The sequence below is a fragment of the Sardina pilchardus genome, chromosome 18 (genome assembly GCF_963854185.1).
Source record: "Sardina pilchardus chromosome 18, fSarPil1.1, whole genome shotgun sequence".
Taxonomy (NCBI): domain Eukaryota; kingdom Metazoa; phylum Chordata; class Actinopteri; order Clupeiformes; family Clupeidae; genus Sardina; species Sardina pilchardus.
The window spans coordinates 26,615,796-26,637,323 of NC_085011.1; the positions used below are offsets into that span (position 1 = coordinate 26,615,796).

At 45.5% G+C, this 21,528-nt stretch overlaps 1 protein-coding gene across 1 annotated transcript in view; it reads left to right on the forward strand.

Moving 5' to 3' along the window:
- srbd1 (S1 RNA binding domain 1) overlaps positions 1–21,528 on the forward strand; it is a 111,144-nt gene that overhangs the window by 28,358 nt on the left and 61,258 nt on the right. The window lies entirely within an intron of this gene.

Below are 21,528 nucleotides of genomic sequence, written 5' to 3' on the forward strand. Positions count from 1 at the left end.
TGTCTCCTTAATTCCAATTCAATTCTTGAATTTGAATTGAGGTCAAAAACAGGATGTAGAATTACAATTCAAATTGAATTAAACAAGTAGAATTGAAATTCAATGGAATCACAGTAAACAGTATGTCAGATATGACTGCATCAAACACATAACTTATAACTTAAAACAGTAACCATTACATTTCCAAAGTAGCCTTTCAAATTGCTTTGAATTGCCATGAATTTAATTCAACCTATGGGGCAGAGCTAATTCAATTTAAATTCCAATTCATGAATTGAATGGAGGCCATTTCTAAAATTCGGAATTGTGCAAGTTTCCAAACTTGAGCTCAAATGGAGGAAATTATGATAATAATAATGATAATAATAATAATAATAATAATAATAATGATAATAAGACTAATAAGAATAATAAGAATAAGAATTATTAAATAATACTTGTTATTAGTAGCTTTGCCATAGACTGTATAAAGGGCTTGACATGCAACTTACAAAATAATCACAGATTATGCAAATGGTCGAGCAAAGCCAGCCAAGCACTAAACCCAGATCTGTGTGTCAGCAGTGTTCTGCTTTGTTCATGGGGAACTTGAATTTGAACAGAACGGGTGAAAACCCAGCGTCTGCACGCAGAGAGACGTGTGACCTTGTCTGCGAGCAGAGTGTGTGTGTGTGTGTGTGTGTGTGTGTGTGTGTGTGTGTGTGTGTGTGTGTGTGTGTGTGTGTGTGTGTGTGTGTGTGTGTGTGTGTGTGTGTGTGTGTGTGTGTGTGTGTGTGTGTCCTTGTCTGGGAGACGGCAGAGAGACAGGGAGTGTGGCGCAGAAAGAGCTGATCCAGCTTCAGCTGTCAAAACTGAGAGGAGAACGGAGAACGGGGAACGGGGGAACCGGCCGCCACCGCCGTGGCCCGGCCCAGCCGAGCCAAACCCAACGTCAGATTCAGGAGAACTCGATCAATAAACTGATGGAGGAAAAAGAAAACAGTGCAGAAGCACTCAGAGGAGAGGAGCAGAGAGGTGAGGGGAGGGGAGAGGAGCAACGAGGAGAGGAGCGGAGCAAGGAGGAGAGGAGAGGAGCGTAGGGGAGGGGAGGGGAGAGGAGAGGAGAGGAGCAGGGAGGAGAGGAGAGGAGCGTAGGGGAGGGGAGGGGAGAGGAGAGGAGAGGAGCAAGGAGGAGAGGAGAGGAGCGTAGGGGAGGAAAATGGGAAGGGGAGGAATGTGAACATCTTGCGGCCTTTTTAAACTCTCCTCTTTTTGCCATCTGGACCTTGTTTGACTCCATCTAATTAAAAACAAATATTTCTTGACGTTGCTCCTAACCAAGCCTGGTTGTGCTCCTCACTCGCCTTCCAACCCAAATAACCTGTTTTTCAGATTCATCCCTCCCCTCTCTCTTGCTCTCTCTATCTCTCATGCCCTCACACATACACACACACACACACACACACACACTGACAGTAACTCGACTCCTTTTCTCTCTCTGTTGTGCTTTCTCTTGCACTTGATTTATCCTCTTTCTTTCTCCCTTTTGGTCACACACACAGACAGACACGCTCTCACGCACATGCACACACACACACACACACACACACACACACACACACACACAGACAGGCACCCTCTGAAGCATTCACACACACACACACACACACACACACACACACACACACACACACACACACACACACACACATATATACACCGAAACTTGCTCACACTTCTGCGCCTTCTTTTTCTCTCTCCCCTTTCAGTCTCTCCTTCTCTCTGTCCTTCAATCCATCTCTCTCTCTCTCTCTCTCTCTCTCTCTCTCTCTCTCTCTCTCTCTGTCCTTCGCTCCATCACTCCCTCTCCTTCTCTTTCTCTCTTTGCCTGACGGCTGTTTGTTGACTTTGGGCAGGGCCCGGTAACCGCAGCCCAGAACGGAGGCTCGGAAAGTGGCCGTTTATGGAGCAGTCAGGGGGCAGCAGCTCTCCAGCGCCTCGTCCTCCCTCTCCTCCTCTCCTCTCTTCTCCTCTCCTCTCCTCTCCTCTCCTCTCCTCTCCTTTCCTTTTCTCCTTTTATCTATTTCTCTTTTTTCCTGCACATCCACTCTGACCTCCTCACTGTCCAGTGTTGGGAGTAGAGTAGGTGTTGTATGTAGAGGCCTTGTGGTGTGCTGTTGTGTTCACTGCTATCTGCATTGATCAACTTTTGTCATCAATGTGCTCAGGCCATCCTCGCTCTGATTCACATTGGCAGGGTTTTAAAAAGCTTATTCTAGCCTGATGCGCAAGAATGGGAAATATACTTACAATGTCAGGTTGTCAGCTGTCTAGCCCTGCTTGATGAAGCAAAACAAAGGCCCTGAGTGGCCCAGATTGGTTATGTTTTGGATCAGCTGAAATACTCACATTTCTGATTCTTTTACTTTCCCACTTTTCCTGTCAACACACTGAAATATGCAGCTTTCTAATGAAGGATAATATGCCTGCTGTCAATAAGCCTGTCAACTCAATGGTTACTTTTACATCACAAGGCACAAAGCAGGTTGAACTGAGACTTTGTGCACACACACACACACACACACACACACACACACACACACACACACACACACACACACACACACATACACATATTCCCTCTGTTGAAGAACGACAAATATTTAGTTTCTCTCCGTGTCACATTCCTCTCCTAATTCCCCAGGTCACCTCTCCATGGCACTCCCTGATCGCTTGGTCTGTAGTCGTTTAGTTTAGTCTGAGTCCCCGTTCGGAGTTGGACACACTTCGGTCCACTTTTCCCTGCTTCCTGACCTGTGGCTGACCTGCTTGGCTCAGTCCCAGACCTGGTTCTGGAACCTTCTGTGGGCTCAGCTGTGTGAAATAGACCTCGCCTGGCCGTTTGGGAGAAAGAAAAAAATCTGTCATTTTTTTTCCACCACTACTTTCTAGGGTATTTTACTTTCAAAGACTTGATCAAATAAATGTGTCAGAAGTAGGTAGGTAATAGTTTCATTTGGCTCACAACTCCATGGGGTTCTTGCCCTCCTGTTTCATTATGTTCATATGTTTGGTTTGGTGTGTGTGTGTGTGTGTGTGTGTGTGTGTGTGTGACCACAGTGTTGTAATTAGAACAGCCTCTGGACATATGATTATCCGTGAGTGATGACCTTTTCACTGCTGGGGATGGTCGTCCTCTCAGGGGCCTTCAGATCCTGCTGTTTGACCCTCAGATGACCCTCTCAGCAACAGCCAACACTCATGTCTGCCCGATTGAGCAGAGCTGTCAAGGCTACCCAGAAAGTCTCGCTCGTCCTCCAAACACAAACGCACACACAAACACACACACACCCTGGGAAACACAGGCCCTAGAAAGTCTAGGTTATGGCCCGTCTTTCTGTTACGATACCTCATCCTTTCCCTCCACTCAATCACTCTCTCTCTCTTTTATCTTTCTCTTTCTCTCTTTCTTTTTATCTTCTCATTCTCTCTTTCTCCCTCATTCATTACTTTTAAACCATTCCTGTGTGTAGAAAGTGTTGACGTGGACAAAAAAAAAAAAATCAGGCGCACAGAATGATGGAAAAACAGGCTTTGCATGATCAAAGGCTTAGCCTGCACACCCAAATGAATTGCTAGCATGCTGGCTTGATCAAAACAGCAACTTGACTTTTTTATTGTTTCACAATAAAAGCCACCCATCCGTAATATTTCCACTTGATTCCTTCTCCTTTCTGCTTGCTTTAATCTGTTTTACACATCTAGCCTGTCAAACCTGCCACTAGTGTTCTCTCATTCCACCCACGCTGGAGGCTCGCTATTTACAACATGTTTATTGCACACCTCTCATTCGTCCACTGTGCCCAGCTCACTTGTTATAACCTGTTTATTGCACACCTATCGTTCGTCCAGCTCCCTTGTTATTACCTGTTTATTGCACACTTCTCATTCTTCCACTGTGCCCAGCTTGCTTGTTATTACCTGTTTATTGCACACCTCACACTGCAGTCCTTCCCTATGATAGAGGCTCTTGGAAAGACAACGTCCCCACAAAGCATGAATGTCAGAGTATAGTGTGTCATGTCTGGATAGACTCTTCACGTTTGCTCTCTGAGGCCTCGAGAGCAGTCCTTCCCTTGGATAGAGGCTCTTGAAAAGACAACGTCCCCACAAACTAGGGCTGGGCGATATGGCAAAAAAATTGATCACGATTATTTTTCCCATATTGAACGATCTCGATTTTTAATCACAATTTTTTTTTACTTTTTGCGTTGGTTGCACCGGTGCGCCTAGCTTTTTTTTTTAGGTGCACCAGCACAAAATTTAGGTGCACCCACATTTTTCATTGCATCGCCTTTAACGCCTAAAGGACACCTTTTATCGCACTCCTTTCATATAATGTGAATGATTTTTTAACAATAAGGCGTAGAAAAAGCTTGAAACACAATATATAAGGAATATGCATATTCTTTATAAAGAATTATATACATACATATATATATATATATATATATACGTATATATATACACACATACACTGTATAATGCTTTCTACATAGGCCTACTGAAATTTCGGATATTCATGACATTCATGACTATTCATATTACAACTCCGCCTCTTTAATTCAGCTGTCGGCTTGAAGCCTCAAAATATTGTAAACAAAGTAGCATAGCATTAGTTGGCTATCTTATTATGGTCTACTGGTTGGACTGTTCAGTTTCCCCACGTGTGTTTAAGTTTCAAGGTAGGCCAATACTTTTTCTCCTTGGGACAGGCCCTTTTGAGTCTTGGAGCTGGAAAACATTGAGATGATCAGTCAACTTGAATGCAAGAGTTTTAATAAAATTTGTGCAGTATGCTATGATGCTAACCGGATTTTAATTATGATTTCGCTAGTCGTCTTCTATAGGCCTACGTCATTGATTTCACGATTGTCAAAGTACATGTCGAGGGGGGGTGTTCATTAAGCGCGCCGCGCACGAGAGATAGAGAGAGAGAGAGAGAGAGGGAGAGCGAGAGAAAGAGAAAGCGGTCCTAGGAGAGAGGGTTTACTTGATACAGTTTGGTAAAGTTGCACGCATAGTCTAGCCACGTTTACATGGCAACTCGTGAAAGAAATATATGCTTTCACCCGAGCCGCGTCAGGCGCACCAGTGCGACCTAGAATTGTTTTCAGGCGCACTGTTGAAAATGTTGGGTGCATGCAGACAGTGCGGTGCCAGGAAAGCGGGTTGTGATGGTTGTCGTGCACTTTGCTGCAGCATGTTATGCACGTGATCGAGAAAGTATACCCACAGCTGATCACCGTGATCGAACTTAATTTGATCGCGATCACAAATCGAGATCGTATAATCGCCCAGCCCTACCACAAACCATGAATGTCAGAGTAGTGTGTCTTGTCTGGATAGACTCTTCAAGTTTGCTCTCTGAGGCCTCGAGAGCAGTCCTTCCCTTGGATAGAGGTTCTTGGAAAGACAACGTCCCCACAAACCATGAATGTCAGAGTAGTGTGCCAGCTCAAGCATCACCCTCTGCGGTGACGTGGTGGACTGTCCAGCAGGCATAGGGCGTGTCCAGGGTAGGGATGCACCGATCCGACTTTTTCAGTCCCGATACCGATACCGATGCCTGGGCTCTGCGTATCGGTCGATATCCGATACCGATCCGATACCATTGTTAATTAATAAACTGTATACTTCACCATGTAGAAAAGACTAAAGGCATCAGGCTTGACTTCATTCTTCATTCTTTCCCTAACTAAACATTACTTTCCTTAAAAAATCTAACAAAATAACACTTAGATATAAAGGTAGCCTAATGTATTATTATTATTATTATTATCATTATTATTATCATTATCATCATTATTGATTATATTACTAGTATTAAAAATAAACAGTTGTACACCAGCAGCAACTTGGAACAGCATTCAAATTCAAGTTCACGGTTATTACTAAATAATAAATCTAACAAAAATCAATTTTGCAGATAAAAATCCATTATTAGTGACATACATTGAAACACCCCTGCCAAAATGGTGTCACCCGCGAAACCCCTCTATTTACTCATAGTGGTACGGTCCCGCAGTTTCCCCACGATAAACTAATTAGTTCACACGGAGTTTGAATGGTGGTAAATGGTAGGAGTTGTACGTTTTATCTAATAAATTATACGTTTTTAACAGCCAATTTGAACATTTGCATGTCTTTATACCAAGAACAGTTTATACAGATGAGATGAAAATGACAATGTGTTTAGTTTGAGTAGCCTATTTTGACTGTTACACATTAAACGTGTTGCCTAAATGCAACAAAACGCATGAAGATCGTAATTAATCTATGACAAATGGTGGTTAGTATAGATATTCTTTTGATCCTATGACATAAATTTGGTATAGCCTATTTATCCCATCCATGAATTTAGACACTCAGAGCACACGGTGTGTGGCACACTCTAACCTGCAGCAGTGAGCTGCTGCTACAACGGCGCTAATGGCTGGTTGCACGTCATGGCTCAGCCTTTTTTTGAGACTATATTAAATTCGGATCGGCCCATGGATCGGCTCATTTTTTCCGATCCCCGATCCAGCTATTTTGTTCATATCGGGGCCGATATCCGATCCAAATATCGGATCGGTGCATCCCTAGTCCAGGGTCTGGATATCGAACACGCCGTTGGATGGTGGCATTTGAACTGGTTCGACCTGGTGATGCATAACGGCAGCATGCCTCTCAAAGTCTGATCAGAGATCAGATCTGTCAGACCCAGTCATCCAGGAACACAAGCTTGTTAAAAGCCTGTTTATATTGACACCAGCTCCTCTGTAGTACCCAGAGTCATAGAAAGAGAGAGTTGCGACCCATTTTGAATTTGATGTCGCCGCCACATGATCAAAAGTTCCAAAAAACCTGTGCTGAATGGCTGAATTGCTGGAGGATGGGATATATTTCTGGATGCTGGAGAGTGTAATCAATGAACTCATTGACCACTGACGAAGAGATTGGCTGTTTGAAGTTGGGGCGGCAGTGGCTCAGGAGGTAGAGTTGTCCAGTAACTGGAAGGTTTCTGATTTGAGCCCAACTCGTCCTGACCCTGGCAAAGTGTCCTTGAGCAACCCAGTGCTCCCGATGAGCAGGTTGGCACCTTGCATGGCAGCCTCCGCCATTGGTGTGTGAGTGGGTGAATGTGAGGCATGATGTGTAAAGCGCAGAAGCCCATAAAAGCAGTGCTACGGCAGTGCAAGCATAGACATGAGATCCATACAGTTGCATAGACATACACATAGAAGCCTCTGCACTTGTGCCCCTGTCCGTAGTCCCTTGATTCCATTTTCCAACCCTTTCCTCCTCTTCACTCTTCTCTTCATCTCGACCCTTTCCTCCTCTTCACTCTTCTCTTCATCTCGACCCTTTCCTCCTCTTCACTCTTCCCTTCATCTCCCTCCTGTCCTCCACCCCTCTCCTCCTTCCTGTTACTCCTCTACACTCCTTCTCTCTGCCTCCCATAAGTCCCCTTCTTCCTTCTCCATTCCTCCACCATTAGTCTCTAGTAGCTCCTCTTCTTCTCATCTCTCCTTCCTCTTCTTCCTCTCCTCTATTCTCTTCCTCTTCTCCTCCATCCTCCTAGGACTCCCTCTCTCCTCCACTATCCTTCCATAGCTCTTCTCTTCTCATCTTCTACTCTCCTGTAACCTTCTTTCTTCTCCTCCTTCTGACTACCTTCACACAGGTCCCCTTCCCCCTTTCTTCTTCCTCAGCCTCCCATAGCGCCCCTTCTTCAACACTCATCTTTCCTCTTCTCTTCTTCTCCTCACCCCCCTCCTCTTCCTCCTTTCCTCCTCTCATCCCCCTCAGCCTCTTTCTCTCTCCCTCCTTCCGCTCCGCCTCTCCCACGGAATGACAGTCGGTGCCAGCAGTCGGCACGTGGTAATGAGCCTCCGGGGCAACCTCGCCACGGTAACCTCGCCACGGCAACCTCGCCATGGCAGCCCCACCACATGGAGCTGTCTGGTGCGCTCGCTGCTGTGGCGTTGGTGATGGGGGTGAGGAGGGGGGCAGGAGGGGGGCAAGAGGGGGGCATTAGTCGGTGGAGCCTGTTGAGTTTCAGTTGGTGGCTATGCCATTCCATCTCCTCACACACTTTAACTGCCCCCCCCACACGCGCACACACACGCAAACACATGCAAACACACACACACACCCACACACACACACACACACACACACACACACACACACACACACACACACAGCCACCCTTAACTAGCAGCCTCCATAGGGTTGTGGTTATAGTAGTTTGATGGCTCCATAATGATGGCATACCTACTGCTAGTTTTGTTTTTTCATTAGTCTAGACATGTTACACATACTCACGCACGCACACACACACACACACACACACATGCACGCACGATCACACACACTCACACACTCACACTCTCTCTCTCCCGCCGCTTGCCTCCATGGCGCCACCCGTTGGCTGCAGTCATCAGTGTCATGGTCAGCTGTGGCTTATGCTCCCCGACAGCTGGCCCGTTCTCACCTTGATCGCTTGTGAAAAGCCTGCTGTTAAACGCTGCCTCTGCAGACAGCAGCAAGTGGTGCAGCAATGTGCTGAAGCACTGGTCACCATGACCTTGTGTTAGATTGGGGGGGTAGCATAACGTAAAATCAATGCTCTGAGACAGACAGAGAGAAACTGCTGTGTGTGTGTGTGTTTGTGCGGGCGCGTGTGCTTTCGCCTGTCAGTTCAGAGAGAGAGAGAGAGGGAGGAAGAAGGATTAGTGTGGGAGAGATGAAGTGTCAGGTCCACTCTGTGATGTCCTGAGATTCATTTGAGTCACCTCAATGCAGATTCAAGTTTATAGTCCCACAGCATACAAGTATTTCTCAAAGCACTTTACGGAACCCAACTTGAGCTCGAACTGGAACTCCCTAGATCAAGCACAAAGGCAGCCAGTGGCAAAAAGCTCCCTTTCAGAGCGAGAATGCCTTTAGCAGAAGGCCAACTCTTCTGGGGGATCTGCTTGAGGCCGGCTAGGCTCAAGTGAATGAGTGGACAGGGTGTGTGTAGGAGATGAGAGATTAGATGTGTGTTTGTGTAAGGACAACAGCTACATCAGAGTAGAGGAAAGGAGCGCTGTCGTATGGGTTTATACCAAGTTGTGGCAGGTGAGTTTGAGATTGAGATGCATTGGCCATCCTGGTCAGTCACCCTTGACATCATTATTCTGTGGAAAACACATTCGGTGTAATGGTGAAGTTATTTCCCAGATGTCTCGCGACCACAACTTTGGAAAGATGACGACTGCTTTGTAATTTGTCTTGTGCTCTGTAATTTGAATGTCATGTTGCTTGTCATCTCTAATGTCACCCATTAACAACAGCAGAAATCCCCCAAATCCTGTGTCAGGAAGAGAGAGAGAGAGAGAGAGAGAGAGAGAGAGAGAGAGAGAGAGATGGATGGATGAATAGAACAGAGAGAAATGGAAGGAGAGAGATGAAGAGAAAAGAAAGGAATGGAAGGAGAGAGGGATGAAGAGAGCAGAAAGAAATGGAGGGAGAGAGCAAGAGATGAGAATAGGAGATGGAAAGAGAGAGATGGCAGGCAGACAAAGACAGGAGAGACAGGAGAGAGTCTGACATGGGGGCCAAGAGAGAAGAAATAGAGAAGAAGGGAAAGAGGAAGAGAGTCATAAATGACATGATGAAGTGAAACAGAATGAAAATAAGGAGAAAGAGGATGAAAGACAAAAAAAAGCAGATAGCGTTAGAGTGTATTTTATACAGTGAGAAAGAAAGAAAGAAAGAAAAGAGAAGAGGAGGGAGGAAGAGACAGAACGAGAGAATGAGGAAAAGAAAAGCTTGTCTGAGATGGACAGATGGTAAGAAAGAGGAGAAGAGGAGAGGTCGGCAGCCTTTAATTGTGTCCATCTCACAGTGGCCGAGTCCTGCTCTGTCCCTCAAGGACGCTCGGACATGAATCCCTCTTAACGAGGAGCACTGGCAGTGACACGGTTCTGTGTGTGTGTGTGTGTTGTGTGTGCGTGTGTGTGCGTGTGTGTGCACGCTCATGGCAGTGACACGACTCTCTGTGTGTGTGTGTGTGTGTGTGTGTGTGTGTGTGTGTGTGTGTGTGTGTGTGTGTGTGTGTGTGTGTGTGTGTGTGTGTGTGTGTGTGTGTGTGTGTGTGTGTGTGTGTGTGTGTGTGTGCGAGCGCGCTCATGGCAGTGACACAACCCTGTGTGTGTGTGTGTGCGCTCGCTCGCTCATGTCATGCTCACTCTGCTTGTGGATCCTGACACGAAGTCTCGGCGTGCTGCCCAGCGCTGCTGCCCGCCACCAGCCGTCACTCTGCAGGGCAGCAGGCCTCAGCAGCGGGCACCATGCCACCCCCTCCAGGGCACACACACACACACACACACACACACATATGCGCACACACACATATGCACACACACACACACACAAGCAGACACACACACACACACACACACATACACAGTTACACAGACACATACACACCCCCGCACGCCCACACACACACACAGATGCAGACAGATACAGATGCATACACATACACACACACACACAGTTACAGACACATACACACGCCCCCACGCCCACGCACACACACAGATGCAGACAGATACAGATGCACACACATACACATACAAACACACACACACACACACACACACACACACACACAGATTGAGACACAAACACAGACATATACAGATGCGCAGACCGAAGCAGATACAGACACTCTGATGCACACACACATACACATGAGCAAGCACATTAATATATCTACACCAAAATACGGCTGCACACACACACACACACACACACACACAGACACTCCCTGTGTGTGCCATCAGTTGGCCAGCCATCACCCCTTGGCTTGAGGACGCCAGTGTCAGCAGCAGTGGGGCAGAGGCGAGTCAGACACATGAACCCTCGTACACACATGCCCCCCCTGTTGTCCTCCTCTCTCTCTTTCTTCAACTCTGTCGCTCACTCTTTTTTCTCTCTTTCTCTCTTTTAGTCTCTGTCGTTCACTCTCTTTTTTCTCTCTTTCTATTTTCTAGTCTGTCGCTCACTCTTTTTTAATCTATCTCTCTCTTCACTGCCGCTCACTGTTTTCGCTCGCTCTCTTTCTCTTTTCTACTCTGTCGCTCACTCTCTTTTTTCTCTCCCTTTCTTTCTCCTGCTCTCTTTCTCTCTCTCTTTCTCTTGTCTGCTATTTCTGTTTCTACCACTCTCTATTTCTTCCTGTCTTCTCTAAATCTGTGTTTCTTCTTTTATTTTCTGTTCTCTCTCTTTCTCCTCTCCTCCTGCGTTCTCGCTTCTTTCTCTGTCCATTCTATGTGCTCAGGTCTGTCTGTGTCCATTTCTCTCTGTTGTTTTCACCCCTTCTCATCTGTCTCCCTTTATTCATCTCTCTTTCCCTCCCTCGCTATTCATCCTGTCCATGCCTATTGTTTTCTTTCTCTCACTTTCCATCTCCCTCTCTCTCTCTCTCTCTCTCATTCTAACTGTCTGCGTTCCTCTCTCTCTCTCTCTGTCTCTCTCTCTCTCATTCTGTCTGCGTTCATCACTCTCTCTCTCTTTCTCACATTCTAACTGTCTGCATTCATCACTCTCTCTCTCTCTCTCTCTCTGTCTCTCTCTCCGTCTCTCCTCTGGTCTTCAGCTGCAGTGGGTGCTTTGGACAGGGCAAGCGATAGCATCAGAGTGTGTTTTGTCAGCGTTGTCGCGTGGCTGGACATGGTGTCCATTGAGAGATGCTTGCTGCAGCTTTTGCTGTCTCCATGTCAGAGTGAAAGAGAGAGAGACGAGGGAGAGAGGAGGAGCCGTCCGCAAAACTGAAAGAGAAAACAGCTCTTGTCATCATCAAAAAAATGCACACACATTTTCTTGACAGTGTCTTTTGAATATCTTCTTTTTTGTAGAGAACTCAAGCCTCTGTAGGTCGCAGTAACCTTCTCCAAAAGAGAAGTAGGGAGTAAGTGAGATTCAGCCGTTTTGCTGATTATGTGTTTTGTAAGAGTTATATGTGAACATGGATTGAGGCCCAGCGTATCGACTTTTGAGGCTCTGAGTAGAGTTCATCCTGTTCCATGCTAGTATAAATTAGCATGTCTTTAAGGCCATCAAAACCCACATGCTGACTTTCTGAGAGGGGAAAGTAGTCCATTTGTCTAGTCGCAGACAGACAGTATGTTGTGTTTGCTTTGAATAAATAAAATACAATCTGATGGTGATAACAAAAACAGTATATTAGAAAAAAAAAAAAAAACATGAATTAGTAAGCGAATGAATGTATACATGAATGAAATATAACATAATTTAATATAACTAATTAACACTAACACCGTAATTTCCTAACTATTAGCTGGGGCTTATACATTGATTTCACAAAATTTCTTCAGCTATGAGGTTAATGCAGGGGAACAGTTAATATGGCATTATTTTTTTTTAATTTTATTTTAATTGGCATAAAACACTGTCCTGCAGCTTATACACAATGTGACTAATGCACAGGACACACTTTGGTCAACTGTTGTCATTTTTTAATATGCTCTATAAATAAATTGACATTGACAAACGTATAATACATATGAAATACATATAATAAATGAATACATTAAATACATAATATTTAATAATGATATTGATAATAATAATAATAATAATAGTAGTAGTAATGATAATAATAATAGTAATAATAAAAAGATGAGAATGAGTGCATCAAGTGTGTCCTCAGCAACCGCAGTATCTTCTCTCCTGTGGTGTTGTCTTCCACTCTCATGTCCTTCCCAGTGTCTCTGTCTTCAGGTGGCAAATGCTCTTGGATGACAATGAGCCGCTGGTGGATGAGATCACTGCCAGGTCCTTGGGTGGTAGATCGGAGGGCTAAGAGGGGGGGGGCATGTAGTGGTCGAGGTCAGGGATGATGATGATGATGCTGGTGGTGGTGGTGAGTGGATATGGAGTTGGGGGTATTTGGCGTCCTAGTCACTGGGTAATCTGGGAAGGGTGATTAGGTCTAGTGGGCTCGGCAGGATGGAGGATGGACTAGAGGCTGGATAATTACAGGCACCGGGCCCTCGGCCACAGGCCCCGCTGAAGGTTGGAAGCCTGAGTCATCAAGGACAGAGAAGGGGAGAGAGAGGCAGAGGAAGAGGAGGGGAGAGAGGAGGAAAGGGAGAGAGGCAGAGGAAGGACAGGACAGGGGAAGATGGAGCGATGTCTTGAGGGAGGAGACCCTCATCTTGGGAAGCTTTCACCCCCTTATCCTTGATCGTCTCCTGCCCCCCCCCCCGCCCTCCCCCCCCCCACTCCGCTTCTTCATCTCGCAGCGAAGTTCCTTGGGGCTTGGGTCCTCGGCGACGTCCCCCTCCCTCCGAGACGTTGGATGTCTCAGAGCTGTCTGGCCCTTTCCTGCCGCTAATGAGCTGGAGATGAGCTGTAAAGATATGGCCGAACGTCCCCACCACTGCACAGATGAGCTCTGGAGAGATGGCCGAACGTCCCCACCGCTGCTCTATCACTCGAGAACGAAACACTCGCCACCGGCGGCAGCGCCAGCCGCCATCTAGAGATTGGCACAGTGAAGCGGACGCTCGTTACTCGCCGTAACGACAAAGCAGTGGCGCTGGCTCTGATTTCACAGGCCCCATCATAGATGATGAGGTGTAATATACCGCAATGCAATGCAGCATGAGAAGAGGCACAGGCTCTGTGATGGCAGATGGAGATGACAATACTTGAAAGTATATAGGCCTATTGACACACATGCACACACATACACACACACACACACACAGGCATATAATCTGTGTGCAATCATTGTACACATACAAAGAGCTGTCTGCTTTCTAAAGTGATTGTGGTGTGTGTATTTATGTAGCATTGATAACGATAATTGGTTCCTTTTATTTTCGAGTCCTTTGGCACCTGCGTTGAAATGCGAAACCACATCTGTGTTATATTCAGTTCCCTCTTAAACTAACTGTCGACTCCTAATTTCCAAAACCCAGGCAATCATTTATGGGTGAAACATTTCATTGCCTAATGCGTTCATTACTCCTTCTCTATTCTCTCTCTCTCTCTCACTCTCTCTCACACACACACACACACACACACACACACACACACACACACAAATATGGCCTGCCTTGAATGAGTGTTTTTCCGTTTCCGTGTGAGAGGCAGGCGTTGTGGTGATGTCAGCAGGAATGGGATGCTCGTTTCACGAGTCATTAGAGTGTGCGTCGCGGTCGGAAGACCGGCACACTTTATAGCCGTTGGACAGCGGAAAGAAGAAAACGCTCGGTACGCACAAGAACATGAAGAAAGGGAAAAAAAGAAAAGGAGCGAAAAAACAAAGACACTGAAAGGTTGTTGGCAAACAGACCACTGAGAGTATGTGTGGCTATGCTTGAGGGTTTGAGTTTAAGTTTTTTCTTTTTCTCTCTTCTCTTTTTCAAGCTCAATTTGAGCTCGGGGTTTGGGGTTTCTGACACTCGATTAAGAAACAAGATGTCGTTAACAGCACAGATCAAGGTTTGTGTGTGTGTGTGTGTGTGTGTGTGTGTTTCTGTGTGTGTCTCTGTGCGTGTGTGTTTTAACGAGATGGAACAAGAGCACTGAAACATGGTATTAGCAGACATATTGAAACCTTATATGAATTTAGGAGGACTACTCCCCAAGGCCCCAGCCAATGGTATTCTCCTACAGGACTGGCTATTGGCCCAACAGATATGGCTAAGGAGCAGTCTGGGAAATGCCACTTGGACTGCACTCTTTAATAAGATATACTTACAGTATATGGATAACTATATATTCACAACAAAACAGCTACATATTTACAGTGGTTAATCCTGTAGTCTTCATATGGGTTCACTAAAATGACTAAAATCACGGAAATGACAATATATCCTCAGTTGACCAATAAGGAAATGAATACTGTATTTTTATTAAAAAAAACACTATTAGCCGCAGCGTATACATTGATTTTACAATATTTCTGCAGCTATGAGGTTAGTACACGGGGACAGTTAATATGGTTTCGTTTCTTTTAACTTGCATAAAACGCACACGGTCCTGCAGATTCTACACGATGTGGCTAATACACGAAATGACTGGAATACAGATCAATAATGACAAGAGTAACTGTGCCAGATTGATATCAGATGAACAGTGCAGAGCAGGTGTGTCTGTGTGTGTGTGTGTTCATGGCAAGTATTCCTAACGGAGCCCACAGCAGAGATGTGTGTGTGGGCATTGTGGGCCTCATAGGGTTCTGTTAACACACACAGGGCAGTGGTCAGCAGTGGGCATTCCTGCCCCCTTTGGTGCTCTGGTGTGTGTGTGAGAGAATACTTACTTACTTAAGTGTGCATGCACAGAACATTCATGTGTGTGTGTGTGTGTGTAAATGTGAACACTTAGCATTTTTAAGTGTGTATACATGTTTATGTGTGAGTACAGAACATTTGTGTGTGTATGTGTGTGTGTGTGTGTGTGTGTGCGCGCGTGTGTGTGTGTGTGTGACATGGCCCTGCCACCCGTTTGACGCGCACACGGCTGCAAGGCTTTGCTCTTTTCAGACGTGCGCTGCAGTGGCAGCTGGGGCACCCGCTGAGGGTGTGTGTGTGTGGGGGGGGGGGGGCTGGTGGGGGGGCAGGGAGGGGCTGAGGGGGTGGCGAGTGCCCCCCAGCAACGTGCGTCACTCTGACAGCCTCTGACACCTGCCATTTGGACCCTTTTCCGGGCGAAAAATGTCAGCGTTTTCAGACGCCGCGGACGAGAGGAGCGGCCACGATATGTGATCGTCTGTCCTGTGGCCAGAGTCAGACCCCTCAGGCACACGCTGAACAATGGACCTCAGCTCTTTGTGTTGTAGCCTTTCTCTCTCTCTCTCTCTCTCTCTCTCACACACACACACACACACTCTCTCTTTCTCTCTTCGTGTATCTCTCGCCTTGTCGCTCTGTGTTGAATGATGGTAGGATACAGATAGAATAGAAGAGAGAGAGAGAGAAAGAGAGAGAGAGAGAGATCATGGTATGTAAGGACCTAGCCCATGTACTTTGCCCCTCAGTGCAATTGACTTTTTACTATAGGACTATGTCTTGCTTTTTTAGCAGCTTGAAGTGTTGAATGCTGTGAGACTAAGCTGATGGTCTATCTGATTCAGATCTCAGTATTGTACAACAATATTGTGTGTATACAACAAGGTCTGTTATCCAGGCACTGTATGTGTTTCCAGTAAGTTACTTGGTAGTGCCATGTAGACACTAGGCTGGCAATAATCAAAGAAAATATGCTATCTACTATATCTGAGAACATTTTATAAAAAGCCCTTGAAAGTAGAAATTAAGTTAAGGTAGCAGCAATCGGTACATACCAGTTACTTGCTGTGTATTGTCACCTTAAGTGTAGTAGAAACATGTCTTCAGTGGACTTAATTCACTCTTAATTTTTAGAAAGTGCACCTAAGTTTGCCATTCCACTCCAATGCAAAGATTTGTGCAAATAATCAATCAGATTTAATTGAAATGTAATCCTTGTTTAATTATCCTATTGTGCTTTTTGAAAAACACAACATAATACTGTTTGGTTGGATTGTAATATGTATGATACAGATACTACAGTGCCTTGTTTTTATATAGAGAAGTGACAGAGAACCATGATGTCTCAGAGAACTATAAACAATGGTTCATTGTCAATATTTTTCTACTATTGTGATGTCATTAGGGATTTGTGTTCCTTGCCAGTTGATGTCACAGTCAGAGCTGTTCTATCCATTGTGATGTCATAGCAGAGATGTTGTCTTTGGACCATCAGGTCACAGAGAGCTCTCTGTTCTTCCTCTGTTGAAGTCATAAGGGAAAACACTAGCCAAAGCCATGATTTCACTAGAGCCTTCCACTGGGATTTGAGCTGGTCAAGGCCAAAGCTGCTTTTGGTGTGAACATGACCTTTTGACTATGAACTTCAAGCTTTTCCCCTTGTAACTCCACTCTACAAACCAAAGCTCTGGATTTAAAACAAGCCTCAATCTTTGTTGTCTCTTTTCTGATGTCCACGTCGGGTATGTACGTGTCCGTGGATCATGTTACGACGGGGATGAGATCGTCTAGGCCGCTCTGTGGGAGATCTGATGAGTGACGTTAATTAGCTGAGGGAGTGGGAGCGGGGGGGGGGGGGGGGGGGGGTATGGTTAGGGGGGCAGTAGGGTAGGTGGGGGGTATCAGAACCTCACTATGCCAGTGTCACTCAGGCCCTGGTCACGACTGCTGTGGCCAGAGGGGTGACAAGGGCAGACAGGGGGCCACTGAGATGGAGAAGAGGAGTGACTTTGCCCCGGGACGGCTTCATCAGAGAGGCCGTGTGTGTGTGTGTGTGTGTGTGTGGCCCCTAAAGGATTCACAACCATGCTATTGCACTCAAAGACAGGTTTTTGTTTGTGTCTTCATCTCTCCCTCTCATTATATATATGTGTGTGTGTGTGTGTGTGTGTGTGTGTGTGTGTGTGTGTGTGTATGTATGAGTTTGTTTGTTTGTGGGCGTGTGAGTGTGTGCATATGTCCACTCAGACCCGAGCGGGCATAGACAACCTTCTGCTGGCTGCCATGCTGATGTCCTCTCTCCACAGCAACAAGGGCCCTGTCGCCAGGGTCACCGAGGGCTCGTACCCAGCATCCCTTGCAGCTGTTGTAATTAATTCAGACATGATATGGGGCAGCATCTCTTTCCCTCTCTCTCTCTCTCCCTCCATCCATCCCTCCATCCCTGTATCTGGTGGGCTCTTTCCCCCCGGTGTGACTATCTCCTTAAATTCAGGCACTGTCTCTCTTTCAAATGACCTAGAGCAGGCAGCAGTGTCATATATCACTTAATGAGGGAAACAAGTGTGGGTTTCTCTCTGACTAGCCTATAGAAAACTCCCTTCTGGAAATGTGTGTGTGTGTGTGTGTGTGTGTGTGTGTGTGTGTGTGTGTGTGTGTGTGTGTGTGTGTGTGTGTGTGTGTGTGTGTGTGTGTGTGTGTGTGTGTGTGTGTGTGTGTGTGTGTGTGTGTGTGCGTGTGCGCGTGCGTGCGCTTGTAGATCTTTAAAAACAAGCTCAACTCTATGAGTGGCTTTTCCTAATTAAGTTGTGTTCTGACTTGACATCTTGGAAGGAAGTCAGTGGTCAATTTTAGTGGGGTTTTAAGTTAAACCTCCCTGCTGGTCTCAAAACGTTTTCATTTGTTATGTGAAATTAGTTACATGCCAATATTTCCTGGTTTAGTTGTTTGTGTGTGTGTGTGTGAGAGAATGAATGTGAGACAGAGAGTTTGAAGAATTGACTGTAAGCCTGCAAGGGAGGTCATTAATAATAATAACGATGTCTCTGCATTGAGTGTGTAGTGTAAGCACACATGCAGGTGTCAGACATGTCTGCTGATTGAAAGCATGAGGTGGTGGATGTTGGATCAAAAAGGTAGATGTTTTTGGATATGTGCACAATTCACTTTGAGTGCTTCTTGCAGTCATGTAAGATCCAATAGTTTGTGAGAGTAAGCAAAATCTTTTGGGCTGTGTCACCTCAGATTGATCTGTGTGTGTGTGTGTGTGTGTGTGTGTGTGTGTGTGTGTGTGTGTGTGTGTGTGTGTGTGTGTGTGTGTGTGTGTGTGTGTGTGTGTGTGTGTGTGTGTGTGTGTGTGTGTGTGTGTGTGTGTGTGTGTGTGTGTGTGTGTGTGTGTGTGTGTGAGAGATATACATTGTCAGCAAATTCTGTATCAGCTGAGGTAAGGCAATGTCTTTGTGTGTTCAGGTCATTTAGGCTGGTGCACACACACAAGAGACAGAGAGTTTGTGGAGTTGACTGTAGGCCTGCAAAGGAGATCATTAATAATGATAACAATGTCTCGGCATGGAATGTGTGTGTGTTCTGTATTCAGAGGCGGCTTGAGCTTATCCAACTAGCTAGGATCGTCTGTCTGTGTGTCTGATGTATCTAAGTGTCTGATACATGTATGCACACACTTGCATCATGCACACACACACACACAGACACAGACACACACACACACACACACACACACACACACGCTCATTCACAGGCACACAGTTCGTTTAAAACATATTCACTCCCCTTGGATATTTCCCTTTTGACTGCTTTCATTAATGGTATATTAATCAATTTAATTAGCCCTTTTTTACAATAATGTACAAAATCCCCTCTTCATGCCAAAGTGAAAGTAGATGTCTACAAATTCATTTCAATTAAACATATATAATGCAGCATTTTGTAGATGCACCTTTTGCCACAATTAAAGCATGGGGTCTGTGTTGAATTGAGCTTGCACATATGGATACTGCAATTTTACTCCATTTGTTTTAGCAAAACTGCTCAAGCTCTCTCTGATGGAAGATGATCGGTTGTTCAAGTCCATCCACAAATGCTCTATAGGATTGGCCACTCCAGAACATTCACCGTGCTGTCTTTAAACCATTTCTGTGTGGTTTCCGCTGTATGCTTTGGCTCATTGTCGTGCTGGAAAGTAGACCTTGTCCCAAGTCGTACTTCTCTTCTGAATTAGATTGTCCTCCAGGATTCCCTTATATTTTGGCTGAGTTCATTTTACCTTTAAAGTCTTCCAGGGCCTGCTGTCGAGAAGTATCCCCACAGCACAATGCTTCTACCGTAATGCTTCAATTAGGGAAGATACCCTCTTGGTGATGTGCAGTGTTTGGTGTCTGCCAGACATAGCATCTAGTGTGATGGCCAAAAAGCTCAATTTTGATCTCATCAGACCAAAGAACCTTCTTATATACCGGTATATATCTATATTTAATAATAGCTTTGCCAGTCACCCATAGCACTTAAACTGGTGAATAGCTCAGGCGAAACATGTTTTTTTTATGCATCTCAACTGCTGAAGCTTTTAACTTCGTCAGAACTGTCATATGTGCCTTGGTTGCCTCCCCCACCATTATTCTTCTTGTATGGTCACTCAGTGTGTGGTGTGTGGCCTGCTTTAGGTAGATTTGCACGTTTATCATATTCCTTACATTCCTTACTTCCAACTCCAGTTCACTGAGTTGTTTGGAGTGTTCATGGTGGAATTATTGCCAGGAATTGACCAGTGACTGGCCCTTCCAGATGTGGTGTCTTTATATTACTCTATACACATGCACTGCACTCAGGCCATCTCCGTTTCACTCATTGTGAGACGGTTAGCACTAATTGGCTGGACCGCTGTTGATTTAGGTCATTCACTTCAATGGTGGGGGAGGGGGGGTATTTATGCAATCGCTTATTTTGCATTATATACTGTATGAGGAATTAATTGCTCAATTTCATTCACTATGACATTAAAGAGGGGATTTTGGTAAATTATTGTAAAAAAGGCCAAATTTAATTGATCAAGATTTCATTTATAAAAGCTGTAATCCAAAGGAGGTGAATACTGTTGATAGGCACTATAAATAATGTCCTAATTTAATTACACAACATCTTCCTTTATTGAGCTTATATATTTACCAAAGTGTGTCTGTGTGTGGATTTTTATCTATATGCCCTAATTTGAATGATAGACAAAGTGTAAAGTCTGTAGTTAAAACTAGCTCAATCACTAGGCAAATTCAGTTTGCTAATTTAGCTCCATGGATAAGACTTTAACTAGAAGCATTGATGAGTCAGCTCAATTATCATCAGTACTTTTAAAAGCTTTTTTAATAGCCCCCACGGATGTTTTGGGTTATGTTTTTGTGTATGTGTGTGATCTTTAGCTGTGGCTTTAAACGAGGGGTTTTGCTTGTGTGTGTGTTGGTGGGTGTGTGTGTGTCGGAATGCCCAAGCCTCGTTCCCTCATCTTCTCTGACCCTGCTGAAGGTCAGGTGCCAGCACTCGTTAGCGCTGTCGCCATGCCGACATGTCAGCTGTCAGAAGAGGGGTCGTGTGTCGTGTGTAAAGTGTGTGAGTGGGGAGGGGAGCAGGGAGGGGGGGGCCGGGGAGTAGTGCTGATGAACAGACAGAGGAGGAGAAGAAGAGAGGGAGGAGATGGAGGAGGAGGAGGAGGGGAGGGAGAGCAGCAGTTCATTTACAGTGGGGCGCTCGCTTCCTGTCAGAAGGCTTCTGCCGCCTGTCACCAAGGCAACATGCCACTAATTGGCAAGGTTGCCACGACACGAGCGGCGGTCGCCGTGGTAATGAGGTTACTCAAATGAAGGGTTCCTAGTAACTGCGGAGACTGCAGACTGCGCATGTACTCCTGTGTGTGGCAGAGCGGGCTTTGAACCCTGGGGGTCAGCAGGTCAAGCGGAGGGGATTCGAGGCTTACAGGCCTCCACCTCTGACCTGACACACGGATAGAGAAACTGAGAGAGAGAGGGAGGGAGGAGTGGAGAGGAGGAGGGGAATGAATGAAAAAAATAATCATTTGATTGAATTAATTGAAGGGATATTGAAAAAAAAGTTTCTAAAGATAATGTTTGTGGCAAACTGTGCAATATTTTCTTGATATATATATATATATATATACAGT